General features: G+C 46.3%; 1 long non-coding RNA gene across 1 annotated transcript; it reads left to right on the top strand.

Annotated features, from left to right (window-relative positions):
* The first annotated feature begins 596 nt into the window (after nucleotides 1-596).
* Nucleotides 597-2,180, top strand: LOC137464488 (uncharacterized). The gene is made up of 2 exons (XR_010994254.1): nucleotides 597-1,318; nucleotides 1,440-2,180. It is a non-coding gene; the product is annotated as an uncharacterized lncRNA (long non-coding RNA).
* Nucleotides 2,181-16,565: the final 14,385 nt, after the last annotated feature.

Below are 16,565 nucleotides of genomic sequence, written 5' to 3' on the forward strand. Positions count from 1 at the left end.
ACGGGGAGAGTGGGCTGGGAACGGGGCTGGGACCGGGGAGAGCGGGCTGGGAACGGGACTGAGAACCAGGCTGGGGAACAGGACCGGGGACCGGGACTGGGAACCGGGATGGGGAACGGGACTGGGGAACAGGACCGGGGACCGGGACTGGGGAACAGGACCGGGAACCGGGATGGGGAACGGGACTGGGGAACCAGGATGGGACCAGGGGGAGCGAGCTGGGAATGGGACTGGGAGCGGGGATGGGACCAGGCTGGGAGCGGGACTGGGGGTGCCTCGGGATGGTGATGGCGTGTGGGGAAATCCCGCTGGGAAAAGCCGGTGTCCATAAAGGAGACAGAGGAGTCCTGCAGCTTTATTCGGGTGAAGGGAGCGAGGCCACTGGGGCACATCCCCGCGGGGTTTTCTCTCCCGAGGTTTCGGAGGGCGCAGCCTCCTTTTATCCCAAACTCCCGGCCGCTCGTTGCCCTCGTCCTTCCCCCGCTGGCCGAGGTACCAGGAGGGTGCAGCCTTCCCGAACCGCCTGCCACATATCCTCCCCCTTGAACACGTTATTTACCCCCAAAGTTTAGAAACTCGGGCTTGTGCGGCCCCATTTGGCTGTTTTAGGAGACAAACTGCCCGGATTCTGTAACAAATTTGCATCTTGAAGTTTATAATATGGAGACATTGAGCCCCATTTCAAAGCCGTTCACAACCATCCCCTCACCCATGGAATTGTTTGTAAAGACGTCAGCACACATCTTCCCTATCAGGAATGAGGATGGGGATGGGAATGGGGAAGGGTGTAGGGATGGGGATGAGGCTGGAGATGAAGATGTGGTGTGGGAATAGGGTGCAGGGTTGGGATTAAATACCCGAGATGGTGTTTTTTGTTTAGACTTAGATGTTTATTAGTTTTTATCTATGTTACAGTCTCACAGACTGTGAGTTCTACAGCACTTCACTCTAACAAACTAAAAATGGAGTCTTATCTCTTTCTCTACAAGGTTTTTTAAAGATAAAATGTCTAATTAAGAAATGACACTTAAATTATTTTTATTTTTAACCTAACAACTAATTACCCATGGCTTGTAATGTGGATTTTATCTAATTACATAATAACACCTAAACCTATGAAGAAGGTGAATAAGGATTAGTCTCTGTCCTAAAATTTTTATCTGCTTTATATATATTACTATATTCTAAAACCTTAAACTTTTCTACTATGTGATATTACACACTTCTATTCAAACTATACACTTGTAATCTCAGTTTTATCATTCAATTTTGGAAGTCTTCTTTATGGCTTTAGGTCAAATGCAGTGTTCTCTTGGGGGTCAGGGCCTGTCAGCACAGAAAGTCTGAAATTCTCAGTAACCATGGTTCCAAAAAGGGTAGGACTGGATAACCTTTAATAATCTTCCCAAACCCAAACCATTCCATGTTTCGCATTGCAGGTGTTGCAGCAGTAACACAACACAAACTGCTCTCACAGGACATTTATCTGAAAAAAAGCAGCAGAATAAAAGGAGTAAGCAATAAATCATTCCTGAACGAGGGAGCTCTGAACTCAAAAACCACGACGTGGAGCTGTTATCTGAGTTGTTGCTGTCTCTAAGCAATAGCAGCCCTGCTCAGCACCACGTGCAGTGAATAACCACTGGTGTTCTGCTGTTCCTCTGACAGCTTCCATTCCCCTTGAGCACATCCCTGCAGGTCTGCCTTGCTTCACAATCTGACCATCCTTGCTGAGGGTTGCTGCTTTGAACACATTCCACCAGCCCAGGTTGCTCCAAGCCCTGTCCAGCCTGGCTTTGAACACTTCCAGTTTGATTGCTGAGTCCAAACATTTATAAGGAAAAAAAATATTTTCATCTACACACCATCAATGATCTACCCAGGCGCAGGAGAGAAACAAAAAGCTGATTTTTCCCTTGCCGCAACCCCAGCTGTAAGAATGTGAACAACGAGGCACAGAGCTCCACTGAAGTTCCAAAGCAAACAAGTTTACATGCAGGCTTGAGCCAGATAAGCTGACACAATCTGTACCCCATATGAGAAGCTTTGCCAAGGAATTCGAAGCCAATCTTTGGTTCCATTTTTAAGCAGAAAATCCTTATGTCAAAGAAAAAAAACTGTAGAGAAAAGCATGGACTGAGTATTTGGGGCAAAAGGCATAAAAATAAACTTAAATACTGGAGTGTTGGGAGAATTTTTCTGTGTTAAGCACAACAAACAAACAAACAAACAAACAAACAAAAAACCCACAAAACAGCCAAACCCAGGGCACATTCTGAATTGGCCGCATGGTTTATGCATATAAAATGGGAATATATTTGAAGGTTTCCTTCCTCAGGGTGCTACGGAGTGGGGTCAGCACACTTTAGAAATGGCACATGCAGAGTCAGGCAGCCCAGCCAAGGGGATCACACAGACTCAGGAATTATTCCCTAAATCCCCAGGGAGCTGGGGAAGTGCCAGCCAACATGAGCAGGGCCTTGCTGAGAAAATACCTTGCAGTCATTTCACTGAATGGGTTTTTAGGCTGTATTAAATGCAAATTCACTTCTTCTTGCCATGGCATGAGGGTTAGAAAGAGGCAGGGCACTCATCTACTCAGCTCCCCAGAGCACTCAGGAGAGTGTGATTTTTTGACTGGCCTCCTGTTTGAATTATCCTGCCAGCCTCAGAACTAAAGACTGGTTTATTAGATTGCTTGCCTTTGGGATTTTTTTAGGATTTAATGATCCTAGCCATGACTGGGAAAGAACAGAGCATGTCAAATACTGTAACTTTCCCTAAAATTTTAAATTAAACCAGAAGAGAACACACTGACATACAAAACCCTTGACAGCTCTCTGGATGAACACAAGTTGGCATTTGGTGGTTGTGTTAAAATAGACATAATGGCTTGTTAGAGCTCAAATGTCTTCACCACCACTTCCTGAGTGAGCAGGAGGGCTGGACACTAATCCTGGGTTTAAAAGGCCACAGTGCTGGCTCCAAGGTAAATAATTGTGAATTACTCAAGTGATTGCACACAGCTCTGCCTGAAAGGAAAGGTACACCCTGGTCTGACAGACAAAGCTCTGGCAGGCTTTATGCCTTTCACAAATGCTTATTTATGGTTATGTGGATGCACCTTGTGGGTGTCTGAGTAGTGGAATTAAACCACTGCTGTGTGTCTGAAGGTTTAGATGGGATATTGGGAAGAAATTCTTCCCTGTGAGGGTGGAAGGCCCTGGCACAGGGTGCCCAGAGAAGCTGTGGCTGCCCCTGGATCCCTGGAAGTGTCCAAGGCCAGCCTGGATGGGGCTTGGAGCAACCTGGGACAGTGGAAGGTGTCCCTGCCTATGGCAGGGTGGTGGAATGGGATGAGCTTTAGTGTCCCTTCCAACCCAAACTATTCTGGGATTCTGTGACCTTAGATATGCAAACAGTGAACCCAAAACATTGCAAAGCGGGGGAGGAGTGTAAGATTGAAACCTCCATTTTACACCTGTCCAGGAACCAGAGCCTCCATGAAACGGTGCAGGAGGAGCTATCAGTCACTTTCTGAGTGGAGGTTTGATGTCTTACCCACAAGAGTGGATCATTCACTCCTGTGACAGTGGCTGGCAAGACCAGGTGGTTCAGCACCTTCTGTAGCAGGCACATTTCTGTCTCGCACTGTCAGAAGGGTGACAGGATGACGCCAGCGATGTCATTAAACATTTTGTGTCACCAACACATCAGTGTAAGACCCTGGCTGAGCTCTACATTCACACAGAAATTACAGTCTCCAAATCACATCATAATGCTCAAATCATTTCTTCCCAAAACAACCATGATGGAGTAACTTAGGAAATAAAGCCTTAAATTTCCATTTCCTAAGAATTTGGGAACCAGATTTGTTAACCTCTAGAACAACTGATTTAATACTGTAGCAGGAGATAAATCCTTTTATTTTCTGTACATTATTGCAGAAGAACATGTCATAATTTGTAATCCAAATCCTCAATCTTGTGAGCATTTGATAAGCACGTGGGAGGTTTATTTGTCTGACTGCTCTCCCTGAACTGAATGCATCCATGCCTTTAAGAAATGTAATTCTGACTTGTTTAAATGTGTTCAGGATATAGGGTTTGTTTAAAACTTAAAATGGGAAGAATCATTGAATAATTATTCTGCTTTTTAATATTCATGTTAATAGTTTCTTGTTGATATATAAAAAGGGACAGGGATACTGATTCAGATGGAATGTGTAAGTAGTTTTCAAAAGTATCTAGAAGCACACGTCTAAGAAAGGATAAGTGATATTTCCCACATGAACTAGAGCTTCCAACTACTTTCATCCCAGAGAATTCTGTGAACCTTATGTGGTTTTTCTACTTGGTAATCCTCAGCAGGACTCTCTAAAGTCCCGACTTAATTTCCTTTTTAAGCCAGGAAAGCTTTCTCCATCCACAACCTCTGGCAAGGAGTTCTAAGGTTCAGCTGTCCACAGCATGAAGAGACATCTCTTCTTCCCCTGTATTAATATTGAAATATGCAAAGCCACGCTGACCTTATTTCTGCGTTTGTTGTTTGGGTTTGTTTTTTTGGTTTTTTTTTTGGTTTTTTTTTTTTTTTTTTTTTTTTTGATGATGATGAATTTACCCTGAGTTCTCGTGTCTTTGCCATGTTATCATGGCTTGCATACAGATGATTTCCACTGCTCCTGCTGTCCCTGTGCCATGAACGCTGAGCAAACCCGGAGCCTCTGGGTTTCCTCTTCCACTCCCTGGCTCACGCTCCAAGGACAAAGAAAGCAGCCGCACCCTCGAGGCAGCTCCCAGCAGCTTTTCACTTTCTGCCCAGCTTTTACAGGTGCTAAAACTGACACAAGTGCTTGAAGTCTTCTGACACCCTGCTGCTCCTCCCTGTCCCGCTCTGCCACGGTGGTTTTGGTGAGGGCAGATCAGAGAACGAAGGCAGAAAAAAGAGGAGATTCACCCACTCCTCCGTGTGAGCTCTGTCAGCTCCGTGCTCGGAGCCCCGGGGCAGGCGTGCAACTAAAGGAGCAGTTCAGGAGGAGGTGAGAGCGTTCTAAGCTTTGAGGAGGTTTCACGTTACTTCACCCTGGAGTCAAGCAGCAGCTCGGAATAGTTTTATCAGCAGGGAGCCCCGAGTACTTTGACTTTTAAAAGCTTGAACAGCATAAGCAATAAAGCAGATGTGCTTTCTGTCTGCTAAATGCAGCCCCATCACCGAGGTTTCACTCTGTGTCCATCTGCAGTCCATGTGTAAGGGGGACTAGAGGGCACGATGCCTCTGGAAAGGGAATGATAATCAATTACACATTTATACCGGCAAATAATCCCACCATTGTAATACATAAGTGGCCAGAATGGGAATAAGCTTTGATTTTATTCTATTACTTCCTATTTCCCTCTGCCAGGAAGAGCCGCTTGGCAAAGCAGGGCAGGCAGAGCCAGATCTGCACCCCAGCTCAGGCAAGGACCAGGGGCACTGTGCTGAAACAGAGCTCTCAAGCCCAGGGCTGCAGGTTTGTGAAAAATGCATATTTTATGATTGGCTTTTTGCAAATATTACAATGAATATTATATGTGTAATGTTAGAAAGTTATGCTGTAATCATTCTCTTAAGTAGTGTGTTAAATATAGCTTTAGGTTATAACATGATGTTAAAATAGAAACTCTGTGATGTAAGATATTTTTTTACTAGCTCAAGAAAAGGGATAAGATCATCAAGAAACTCTTCACACAGAGATAACAGCGACAGGGCACACAAAGAGTTATTGCCTCCTTATCAGAAAAGACAAACATTCTTCCACTTTCTCTCCATCTTCATTAAACCTCCAGGATTAAGGGGATGAATTTGACAGAAACCAGAAAACTTCTTAATTTGCAAGGAATTCATGCATCATGTATGAGATATATGAATATGCAACAGGCTATTACTTTTAAGGGTTATTCCTTGGTTCACAAGGCATGGTTTTGGCAGCTCAGTGCCCAAAAACATCCGGATGTCCGTAATTCTTTGCTTTTTATTGTTTCGTAGTGTCCTAATCCTCATTGTCCAAATTTTTATTACTCTAATTTTATTACAATTTTATAACTATTTTTTTTACTAATAAACACTTAAGATTTTAAAAAAACAAGTGATTAGTGTTTTTCACAAGGTTCATGGGCAAAAACTCCAAGCAGGAATTCTCAGGTTTCCACAGCTGCCTGATCCCACGTTCCAGGTGCCCTGCACCAGGGCTGACCCCGAGCACCTGCAGCTAAAGGAGGGCCTGGGAGGGGCAGGGAAGAGGCTGCAGAACCTGTTGGTGCACTCAGGGCTGTGACAGTCACCTCCTTTCCCATCCCTGTTCCCACACGTTACAAAGGTCCCGCTTTGGAGAAGCAGGTGTGAAATGCTTGGTGCACAGAGATCGTCCCTCAGAGGCCAGATTCACCCCAAGGTGTCCCGGGGATGCCAGTTTGGGGTGCAAAGCTCTGTAGATGCTCCCCACAGGCTTTGCTCTGCTGGGATCACACCAGCAGGGCAGTGACGTGGCAGGGCTTCTGTCCCCTTCAAGGAAGTGTCAGGGCTTCTGTCCCCTGCTGTCCCCTCTCAATGGACCACAAAGATGTCCTGAGGGCTGGAGCACTTCTGCTCTGGAGTCAGGCTGAGAGACTTGGAGAACAGAAGGCTCCAGGGAGACCTTAAAGCAATTTCCAGTAGCTAAAGGGGCTCCAAGAGAGCTGGAGAGGAACCTGGGACAAGAGCCTGGAGTGACAAGACAAGGGGGCTTCCCACTGCCAGAGGGCAGGGATGGATGGGATATTGGGAAGGAATTCTTGGCTCTGAGGGTGCTGAGGCCCTGGCACAGGGTGCCCAGAGAAGCTGTGCCTGCCCTGGATCCCTGGAAGTGCCCAAGGCCAGGCTGGACGGGCTTGCAGCTTCCTGGGATAGTGGAAGATGTCCCTGCCATGGCAGGGGGTGGAACTGGATGATCCCTTCCAGCCCAGACCACTCTCTGATTCTATGAAAGATGTTGGCAGTCACTTCATTCATCTGGGACTGTGGCTGAGAATGAAGGGGACAATCCTGCGTGCGAGGCAGAGACCTAATCCTGAGAGTGCAGGACAGGGCAGGACAGAGCCGGAGCACTCAGGTAGGGCAGTGACCTGGAGGGGAATGGAAATGCAGGTGACAACCCCTGAGAGCCTCCCAGCGTGGCCTTGGTCCCACAGCACCTGGGCAAGGGGAGCACAGCAGGTCCAGTGAGAGTGGCCAAGAGTCCAGCAGATGCCAGACAAATGCAAAGCATGGAAGCAGGTCCAGGAAGCCAGGAGCAGGTCAGGATCAGCAAGGCACAAGGCACAGAGAGACGTCAGCATCCTTCAGGCAAGGGAATGAGCTTCGGTGCAGCTCCTGAAATACAGGAAAGAGACCCCTGTGAGATCCTTCCACGCACTCACAGCTCAGCAGAAGGACATAAGGCCATGGCTGAACCTTGTCAGAGCTCTCCCCAGCACAGGCAGCCACAATTCCAGGGAAGAGAGGAGGCTGTAGAGCTCAGTGGTGCATGCAAGGCCCTGATGAGGTCTCCTCTCTCCCTGTACATCCTCTTGTCATGCTGCATTAACATTTAAGACCAGACATAGGCCAGGAGCCTCTCCAGCTGACTGGAACTGTGAGGGAGCTGTTTGTAGCTTTGTGCTCCCTAAAACAGAGCCTCCCTCTCTCTGTTCCCTTTCCCCCTGTAATTCACAGCACCTTCAGGCCTTAAAAATTGTCAACTGCTTCGCACTGGAGAGCTTTGGTGTTTCTCGGGAAAGAACAGGTCATTCAGAATAAACGTATGACAGTTGTTCCATCATTGCTGCTCCTCCTCCTCCTCCGGAGGTGCTGTGGCAGCTGAAAGCACTGACAGGACATGGTTTAAAAGCTCAGCCATTTTTCTGCCCCACAAATAAGCTAATTGACAGTATCTCATCCTGTAAATAAAGGTCAGGGTTCATCCTCTGACCTGAGAGCAGGGCTCCAGTTGATGCAGCTGAACTGTGCTCCTGTTCTCCCCACAGGACAGGCTGGCTCCTTCCTTCTGCTGGTCCATGGCTCTCTCAGAGCCTGAGTCACTCAGGAGATGCCAACAGCCTCCCAAAGTGATGCCAGCATCTGCACAGTACAGCCACAGACAGGTGTCCATACCAGTCTCTGACCATCTTCGCTGGTTTGTAGGTGTCCATGTAGTCCTTGGGGTGGATATGTACTTAATTCTTTAAGAATTAAAGAATTCAAGTAAGATTTGATCCTAAAAATGGTCTCATTTTCTCCTCTGATTCCCAGCTCAAAAAGGGAGAGTTTCAATGTACCTGCCATCCACAAGCTGCTGACTTTTACTTCCCCCTCTTACCTGACAAGTTACAGACTATATGGAGAAAAATACTTGGGGGAAAATCCAATCCCAAGTGATGCCAGACAGGACAATTTCCTCATCCCTTTTAGCTCTCGGTATCTGAGGACCTGGGTGCTGATACTTCTGCCTTTTCCAGCTTTGGGTTTTTTTTTTTTTTTTGGTTTTTTTGGTTTTTTTGGTTTTTTTGTTTTTTTTTTTTTTTGCCTGACCTGTGTCACTGACCAGCCTGGCTGGGCTGGAGGTCCAGCTTTTCCCTCAGTGCCAGCATGTAGGAAAGCATCACTTCAAAGAGGCAGCACCGACCTTGCTTTGCAGCATCTCCTGTCCCCTGTGGCACTGTCAGACACCAGATAAAGAGCCTCTTTGCTTGATGAGTGCTCTTGCTTTCTCCGAGCCAGAAGGAATATTTCAGTTTCACAGCCTGAGTTTCCTTTGTTAACCCTTCCCCACCTGCTCTCAGGGTATTTTTATTCTTCCCAGTCTCCAAGAAGATTCAGACTGCAGGTTATGTTGGACTGATTAGCAGTAGGCAAATATGCAGTTTTATAATGTTCAAAGAACCTTTTCCCCCCTGGGGATTCTTAGAATTAGTGATTTAGAGTAACAACATCATCCACCACACAAACACACCCTGCTGGAGCACCTTCATGCTGAATGCATAGCACTGGAGAACTGAAAATTTTAAAAAAGCTTATCAAAAGTGGCCAGGGATAATTAGAGGGGGAATTGAGGTCTGGAAGCAGCACCCAGGAGCACCAGAGCTCACAGGCCCTCTAAAATGCTGTTGTTTAATGAATCCTGGCGACAGGATTAGCACAGGAGGAGGGACTGTGGCGCCTGCAGTGAGTGACACTACTGGTATAGCTCACCCTGCTCATCCCAAGAGAGAGGAAAAGTGGAATTACCGCTCCCTCCAGCCCTGCTTCATGTCCCTGTCCACAGGGATGCAACCTTTGAGACGTCTCATGGATTCACAGAATCATTTCAATTGGAAAAGATCTCTAAGATCATCAAGTCCTTCCACTAACCCAGCACTGCCACATTCACCAGCAAACCATGTCCCCAGGTGCCACATCCACCCATTTTTGAGCACTTTCAGGGAAGTGTTTTACTACAATATGTAAAATATGAGGTTTTAAGGTTCAAAATTCTGGGATAATGAGAAACCAAGGAAAATCCTTTCCAGAGCAAAGGTACTTTGTAGGTAACAAAACAGGAGATTAGAACAAAACTATGAATCCCTGCAAGCATTTTTTAAAAAGCACCCCAGCTGTCTTTGCTTTAAAAATCTTAGAGGCTTTAATTTGGGTTGATGATCCTTTGGGGTTGGACTCAGGGGATGAGCATCTGGAGGTGATGTATCCAGAGAAACTGTGCCATGGGCAGGGACACCTTCCACTGTCCCAGGCTGCTCCAAGCCCTGTCCAACCCAGCCTTGGACACTTCCAGGGGTGGAGCAGCCACAGCTTCCATGGACAATCTGTGCCAGGGCCAGAAACTTTCCCATCTTGCTGCCAGATCCTTTAAGACCTCATTGCAGCCTGATCCAGAGCTGCTTCCTGAGCACTGCTCACACATCTGTTGCAGCCTGCAGAACAAATATTCGGTGGGCATTAAGCAGGGAAGGATGTAGAAAATGACAATGTGCTTGCATTTGCACAAATCCCAGAAGTCAGGGAGGCAGGCTCAGCCTTACAGGTGGTTTCAATGTTGTTTTCTCAATTTTCCTCCCAAGAGTCCACATTTCACTGCTCTCAGCAAATGATGCCTTTGCTCACAAATATTGTTTTTCCCAGAAACCTCCCTTCTAGGACAAAGCTCATCCAACCGTGGCACTATAGCATTCCAGTTACATTTAATCCAAATTAACTTATGTCTGTTTTCACACATCAGGTACCACCAGTGCTGGTAACAGCCCATAAAACTGCAAGGGAGACACCAAAGCACCGGGAAAATTATTCAGAAAGTCTACTCCATTAGGGAGAGAACAGACCAAAAGAAAATCACCGGCCTCAGGAACAGAAAATGAGCTGTGTCCCTCAAACATGATGTTTGCTGTGAATAATGTGGCATATTCATGCTGACTTTTGCAAATGCTGCAATTACTGTCTGGCTGCCCTAAATAGTCCCATTTATCTCAGGAGACTTTCTCTCCTCTGTGTGATTTTTCACGGCTCTTCCTCAGAGCTGTTTGCTCCCTGGCAGAGTTGTTTACATGCTTGTTATTTTTATGGTTTTCCCCTTCATTTCCCTGTAAGTAGAACAGCAAATAAAAGGTGGAGAGAGGGTGTGAGTGAGTTCCTGCCAGGGGTCAGTGGCAGCTCAGTCAGGCCAAGCAACAGAAGGTGGTTCTGACAGCAGGTTCATCCTACAATTGTTTGAGACAAGTCAGTGGCTGAGGTTGACTTTAGAGAAGGAAAATGATTGATGTGGTGCTCTGGCAGGAAAACAGGAGGAAAATTAAGGCAGAGACACAGTTTTACTTTAAGAAATGAATTGTTTTCACCTCAGAATTAAAGGACACATTATTCCCATTTATAGCACCAGGAGAGTTTTATTCAGCCACACCTTACTTGTCAGTGCCAGCAGGGATGCAGGAGAAAACGTGGCCATGGAGATGTGATTAAATACCCTTTAAGGAAGTTTTCCAATTATTTTCCTTGGCTCATATGTTCTAACTAGACCCAGGTGCATCCAGTGTTTGGGTCAGAAATGATACTCAAAACCTTTTTCTATTCTGTGGGTTTCAGTTTTGCCAGCTCTGCAGATGTTGGTCAGTAGTACTGAAGTGGCCAGCACTTTACAGAATGTTGGAGAAACATTTTCTAGTGTAGCCAGGATCTAACAGCCTAGGCAGAAAGAGTCATAGAATGGGATCACAGACTAGGTTGTTTAGGTTGCTAAGGTCTTCTGAAATCAAAATTAACCATTAACACTGCCAAGGCCACCACTAAACCATATCTCTAAGTGCTACATCTACACATCTTTTAAATCCTTCCAGGAATGGTGACTGTCCTACTTCACTGGGCATCCTGTTCCAATGCCTGACCACCCTTCCCATGAAGAAATCTTCCTTAATATCCAATCTAAACTTGCCCTGGTGCAACTTGAGGCCATTTCCTCTCCTTTCACTGTTCCCTGGGAGAAGTGACCAACCTCCAGCTGGCTGCACCCTCCCTTCAGTGAATTGTAGAGATCAAAAGCCCCTCTGAGCCTCCTTTTCTCTGGAACCCCCAGTCCCTTGGGGTTTCTGTACAAACCTATATGTAGGTTTACAGCTGTTTCCTGCCTCAGAATCTGAGGCTGAATCTGTGCAGCCACTCTTGTACTGATCCTGATTTATGTTTAAAGATATTGTGTGATTTTATCACTCCTTCATTTACCCACATCCATTAACACTTCCACATCTGTCTAGTTGGATACCAACTGGCAGCAACAGCTTCGTGGCTGGATTTTCCCTCATTCTGTTCCTTAATTCACCATTAAAACTTCATTACTATTGTGATGGTAAAAGGCTTAGTTATTCATTATTACTGTCCCAAAGGCTAGGCAGATCCCCTGGACAAACACTAGGCAGATTCAAGGACCAGGAGTAAATCTAACAGGGTGATGCAGAATGTAACAGAAATTATTTCCCTGATCCATAATCCTCCATCAGAAAAGCAACATTTACCTGTCTTTGACTGACAACACATGATTTGATCAGGAGATCCAAGCTGCAGGTACAGGATACCTCACCTACATGACACCTGCAAAAGATGATCTTGGCCATGCGGTTTCTCACATGGCCAATCCTAATTTCTCACTCTGGGAGGGAAGTTTTGGCATGCACTGGAAATAAGCAGGCTGGAGTTTGGCTGCTTCCTGATTCACATTTTATTTACATGTTTAAATTCAGGTTTTACTTTAAGCTCCTGTCTTATCATACGGCAAACCCTTCCTATGCAGAGGCATAAATAAGGTTTTCACTACATCATGCCAGAGTTTTATATATCTCTGTCCACCAAGATATCTCTCAGTATCAAATTAAGTGAGGCACTGAACTCCCAGCACAGATATTTTGCTGCTGCTGCAGGAAAGAGAAATTGTCATTCCCAAACAGATCGATGCAGTTTCCTGTCTCTGACAGTGGCCAGTGCTGAATGTTTCAGAAGACAATATAAATCCTTCCCTTCTTCCAACCTGCTCTATCCATAAGTGCACACACTGCACTTAATTGTTCAATCCAGAAAAATAATATCTTCATAACCTCAGCTGATTGTAATTGCATAGAGCTTTATTTATATCAACATCAATATGCACCTGGATGGGTTTTACCAGCACTGCTACCAGGAGGCACTGAGTGTTTTATTACTGCTGTTCTCTAAAGGTGCTGTGCCAGTCCAGGACTTCTGGCAATCCTTCATTCCCCTGACAGAAACCGCCCCCTTCTTTGCCGGAACTCCCTGCAGGAATCCATCCCGCCTGTGCCCACAAGCCAGAATTTCACAAGGTCATAGAATCACAGAATTATTTGGGAAGGAAGGGACCTGAAAGATCATCATCTTCCAACCCCCCTGCCATGGGCAGGACACCTTCCACTACCCCAGGCTGCTCCAAGCCCCGACACCTTCCACTATCCCAGGCTGCTCCAAGCCCCATCCAACCTGGCCTTAGGCACTTTCAGGGATCCAGGGGCAGCCACAGCTGCTCTGGGCACCCTGTGCCAGGGCCTCACCACCCTCACAGGGAAGACTTTCTTCCCAATATCCCACCTAACCCTGCCCTCTCTCAGTTTGAAGACATTCCCCCTATTGCTGTCACTCCAGGGGTGACAAATTCCCTCTCCAGCTCTCCTGGAGCCCCTTTAGAGACTGAAAGGGGCTCTGAGGTGTCCCCAGACTTTTCTCTTCTCCAGGTGAACACCCCCAGCTCTCTCAGCCTGGCTCCAGAGAAGAGGTGTTCCAGCCCTTGGAGCATCTCCATGGCCTCCTCTGGACCAGCTTTAGCAGATCCATGTCTGTCTTGCACTGAGGACTCCAGAACTGGACAGGGCACCGCCAGGTGGGGTCTCATGAAGACAGAGTAGAGGGGCAGAATCACCTCCCTTGACCTTCTGACCTGAATTTTTCTGTGCCCTCATCTGTTACCAGGATTCTCTGTTCATTCCTCAGGTTCAAGAGCAGGGAGCTGTTTCCTTTTGCCTACTCAGATCCTCTGTGAATTCCCCAGCTCGCTGCAGCCGTGGCTCTGCCAACTGCTCGGCTTTTCCTTCCTGGCACTGCTCTTGCTGTTATTATCACACTGCTCTGGAGCCTCAGCTGCAGATTCACTGATTTAACACCAGAACAAAGCACTGTATCAATTAGTTTGACCTCCCAGCTCACAGGGGCCACTACATTTCACCCAGTTCCCTTCGCGCTGTGCCTTGAATTCTTTATTTTTAAAGCCCTGGCAGCTGTATGGATTTATCCGTCCCCGACGTGGCTTTGTGTGGAGTCAGCGTGGTTTCCATATGATTGAATGGTTCAGGACCAGCAGTGCATACAAATGGAGCTGCACTTGTTCCGGAGCCAGTTTGGGTCTTGGAGCAACGCAGAGCTCAGCTGGTTCTGCTTGGAGCCAGCTCCAGCCTCTCTGTGTTGCATGTCACACCCCTGGAGCAGGAAGTTTGGGACAGCAGTGACAAGGTGTCCCACCAGCGCTCCGTGAAGTCATCTCAGGCTCAGCACAGCAAAGCGATGAATCTCTGCCGCTCTGCAGAGCTGCTTTGATGGTCCCCAGCACAGGCAGGGCCCCGAATCTCTGCCTATATTTGCATCTCAGCTAATTAACAATCCCTCCTGCGAGCCACGGCGCTGGCACTGGGCTGCAGAAGCTGTCTGAGCTAAAGCTAACAAGCTCTGAAGCACCTGAGCTGACTCAGATTCAAGCGTTTCAAGCTGCATAACAGAGTGTTCTCAGATGGTGCTGGGTGAGAATATCGAGCTGGATTTACACATCTTTAATAATGCAAAAGAAAAAAGGTAAATTAAACTTAAGGGGAAAAAAGAAAGGGAAAAATCTAGGGGAGAGGAATCATCGTGCCATGTTCCCCTCAAAAAGGTATTAATTAAATATTAGTTCCAATCTGAGTGATCCTGGGGATATTACAGCCTCTTACAGGGTTGTGTGGTTGCCTCCAGCAATACACATGAATTTTCTTTTCCTACTTGCTCAGTACCATTTTTTATTTCTAATCTTCTGCCTTGGTGTCACTTCTGAACAAGAGCAGGCTTTTAGGCAAAATTGCCTTATCCCTTTTCCCGACAGCAGACCGATAGAGGTTGTCAAAGTCCCTACCAAAAGCTCTCCGTTGTCACCCACTCTGAGAGCTCAGGATTTAATAGGAGAGACAAGAGGCACAGGGAGACAGATGGAAGATGGCAAGAACACAGTAGCACAAACAGTCTAATTTTATTGGAAAGGGTAAAAACTCCCTTGTGCTGCTGTTCTGCAGCGTGTCCCACTTACTGGCTTTCCACGTAAGACTCCACATACAGAACCAGACATGGCATCGTTAACCTCCACAACCTCCCAAATTCACTGGTTAATTATACGCTGTAGAAACGAACCTCTTGTTTTTGACCTAGTTTGAGTGTTACTGAGTGGGTAAATCGTGTCTGATATGAGGGAATACACTTCTGCCTTTGCATAAAGAATAGTTTTGAGTGCTAGCAAGACATCAGGGTGGGAGTTTTTTCATAATTCTGAATTATAACACCCTGAAGTAAATGAAAAAAAAATTAATCACGGTTGGGATCAGGCCAAGTGTGATCCTGAGACATTCCCAAGACACCGACCCACACATCAGGCATTTACTAGTTAAGGAGATGTAAAATCATCAACCCCTTTATCTACACACAGTAGAATACTTTTTAAATGGAGATTTTTTTGGTAAAATTATTTGGGGAGAACTCATACTAATGCAGGCAGGGGAGCAAATAAGCATGTTGGTAGACAGGAAGGTTGTGGAGGTAGAGATCACCCTGCAGCAGCTGGGATGAAATGTGGGTTTCAAGGCCTGAAGAAGCCACGAGCACAGGAATATTCCCTGCCCCATTAAGCAATTCACACATAATGGGTTAATGAGTTGCTGATATTTCTATCACGCTGGGGCAGTCATTAACAAATTCTGTTTACTGCCTGGATAGCAGATGGGGCCACCTACTCGTGCCAGGGATGGAAACACTCCTAAAGCTTCAGGGCAGGATGGGGGGATGCTCAGTAATCCTTCAGCCAGTGTGTTAGTGGTTCAGGTATTAAGTGGGTTCACAGGAAATCCCAGGGCAAAGGGAAGCCTGAGTGAAGAGAAGCACAGGCAGCTTTGGGAGGTCTGAGGTCACAGATACCCCTGTACCCTGTCCAAGTGTGTCCCCACATCAGTGCTCCTTCCTAGAAAAAGTCCTGGGATAAAAGTTTTGCCTGAGATGTGCTATTTCCTCCCCTTTAGCTCTCCAGACTCAAATGCTGACCTGGGGATTTTTTAATGAAGCCCCTTTTCGCTGTTCCCATTTGTTCAACAGATAAACTGCCTACTAGCCTTTCACTTTTAATTTTGTGTGTGCTCAGCACTGAGGCCTGGCGTAATTAAAGCCCCTTTCAAATTATTCGGGACTGAAATATTTACTTTTTGTAACAAATACCAAAGAAATGGCTTTGCATGACTGATTGACTGAAGGAAACACTCCAGGTGCTCGTCTGTTCTTCAGTAAAAAGTTTTTTTAAAATATAAATGTAGAATTTTCCAGCTCTTTTTTATCTTTCAGTGCTCAAAACCTCAGTGACCCCCGTGAACAGCTCTGAGACACTTCTTCTCCTGGTGTCAACTCTTTGCATCCCTCCAGGAGCAGAATCTGCATGGAACAGTGAAGAGTGAGATTTTGAACAAGCAGCCATGAATTTGTCTCACCAAAGTATTCTGAGCACCAGCCCCTGAACCCAAATGACCCAGATCATGAAAAGCTTTGTTGGAAATTCCTTCTCCTCCTTGAGTACCAAACTAGGTAGGAAAATAGCCAGCACCAAGGAGTAGAGCAGAGGTTTTTCAGGCACTAGGCCCTCTACCAACAACTCGTTGCTCAGAAAAAAACCTCATTTCCCATTGCAGTCTCAGGTTCCACACACGGGATTTGCAAAAAAGATAAGGAAAATCCTCAACAAATACCTAAAC

The sequence above is a fragment of the Anomalospiza imberbis genome, chromosome 1, assembly GCF_031753505.1.
Source record: "Anomalospiza imberbis isolate Cuckoo-Finch-1a 21T00152 chromosome 1, ASM3175350v1, whole genome shotgun sequence".
NCBI classification, from domain to species: domain Eukaryota; kingdom Metazoa; phylum Chordata; class Aves; order Passeriformes; family Viduidae; genus Anomalospiza; species Anomalospiza imberbis.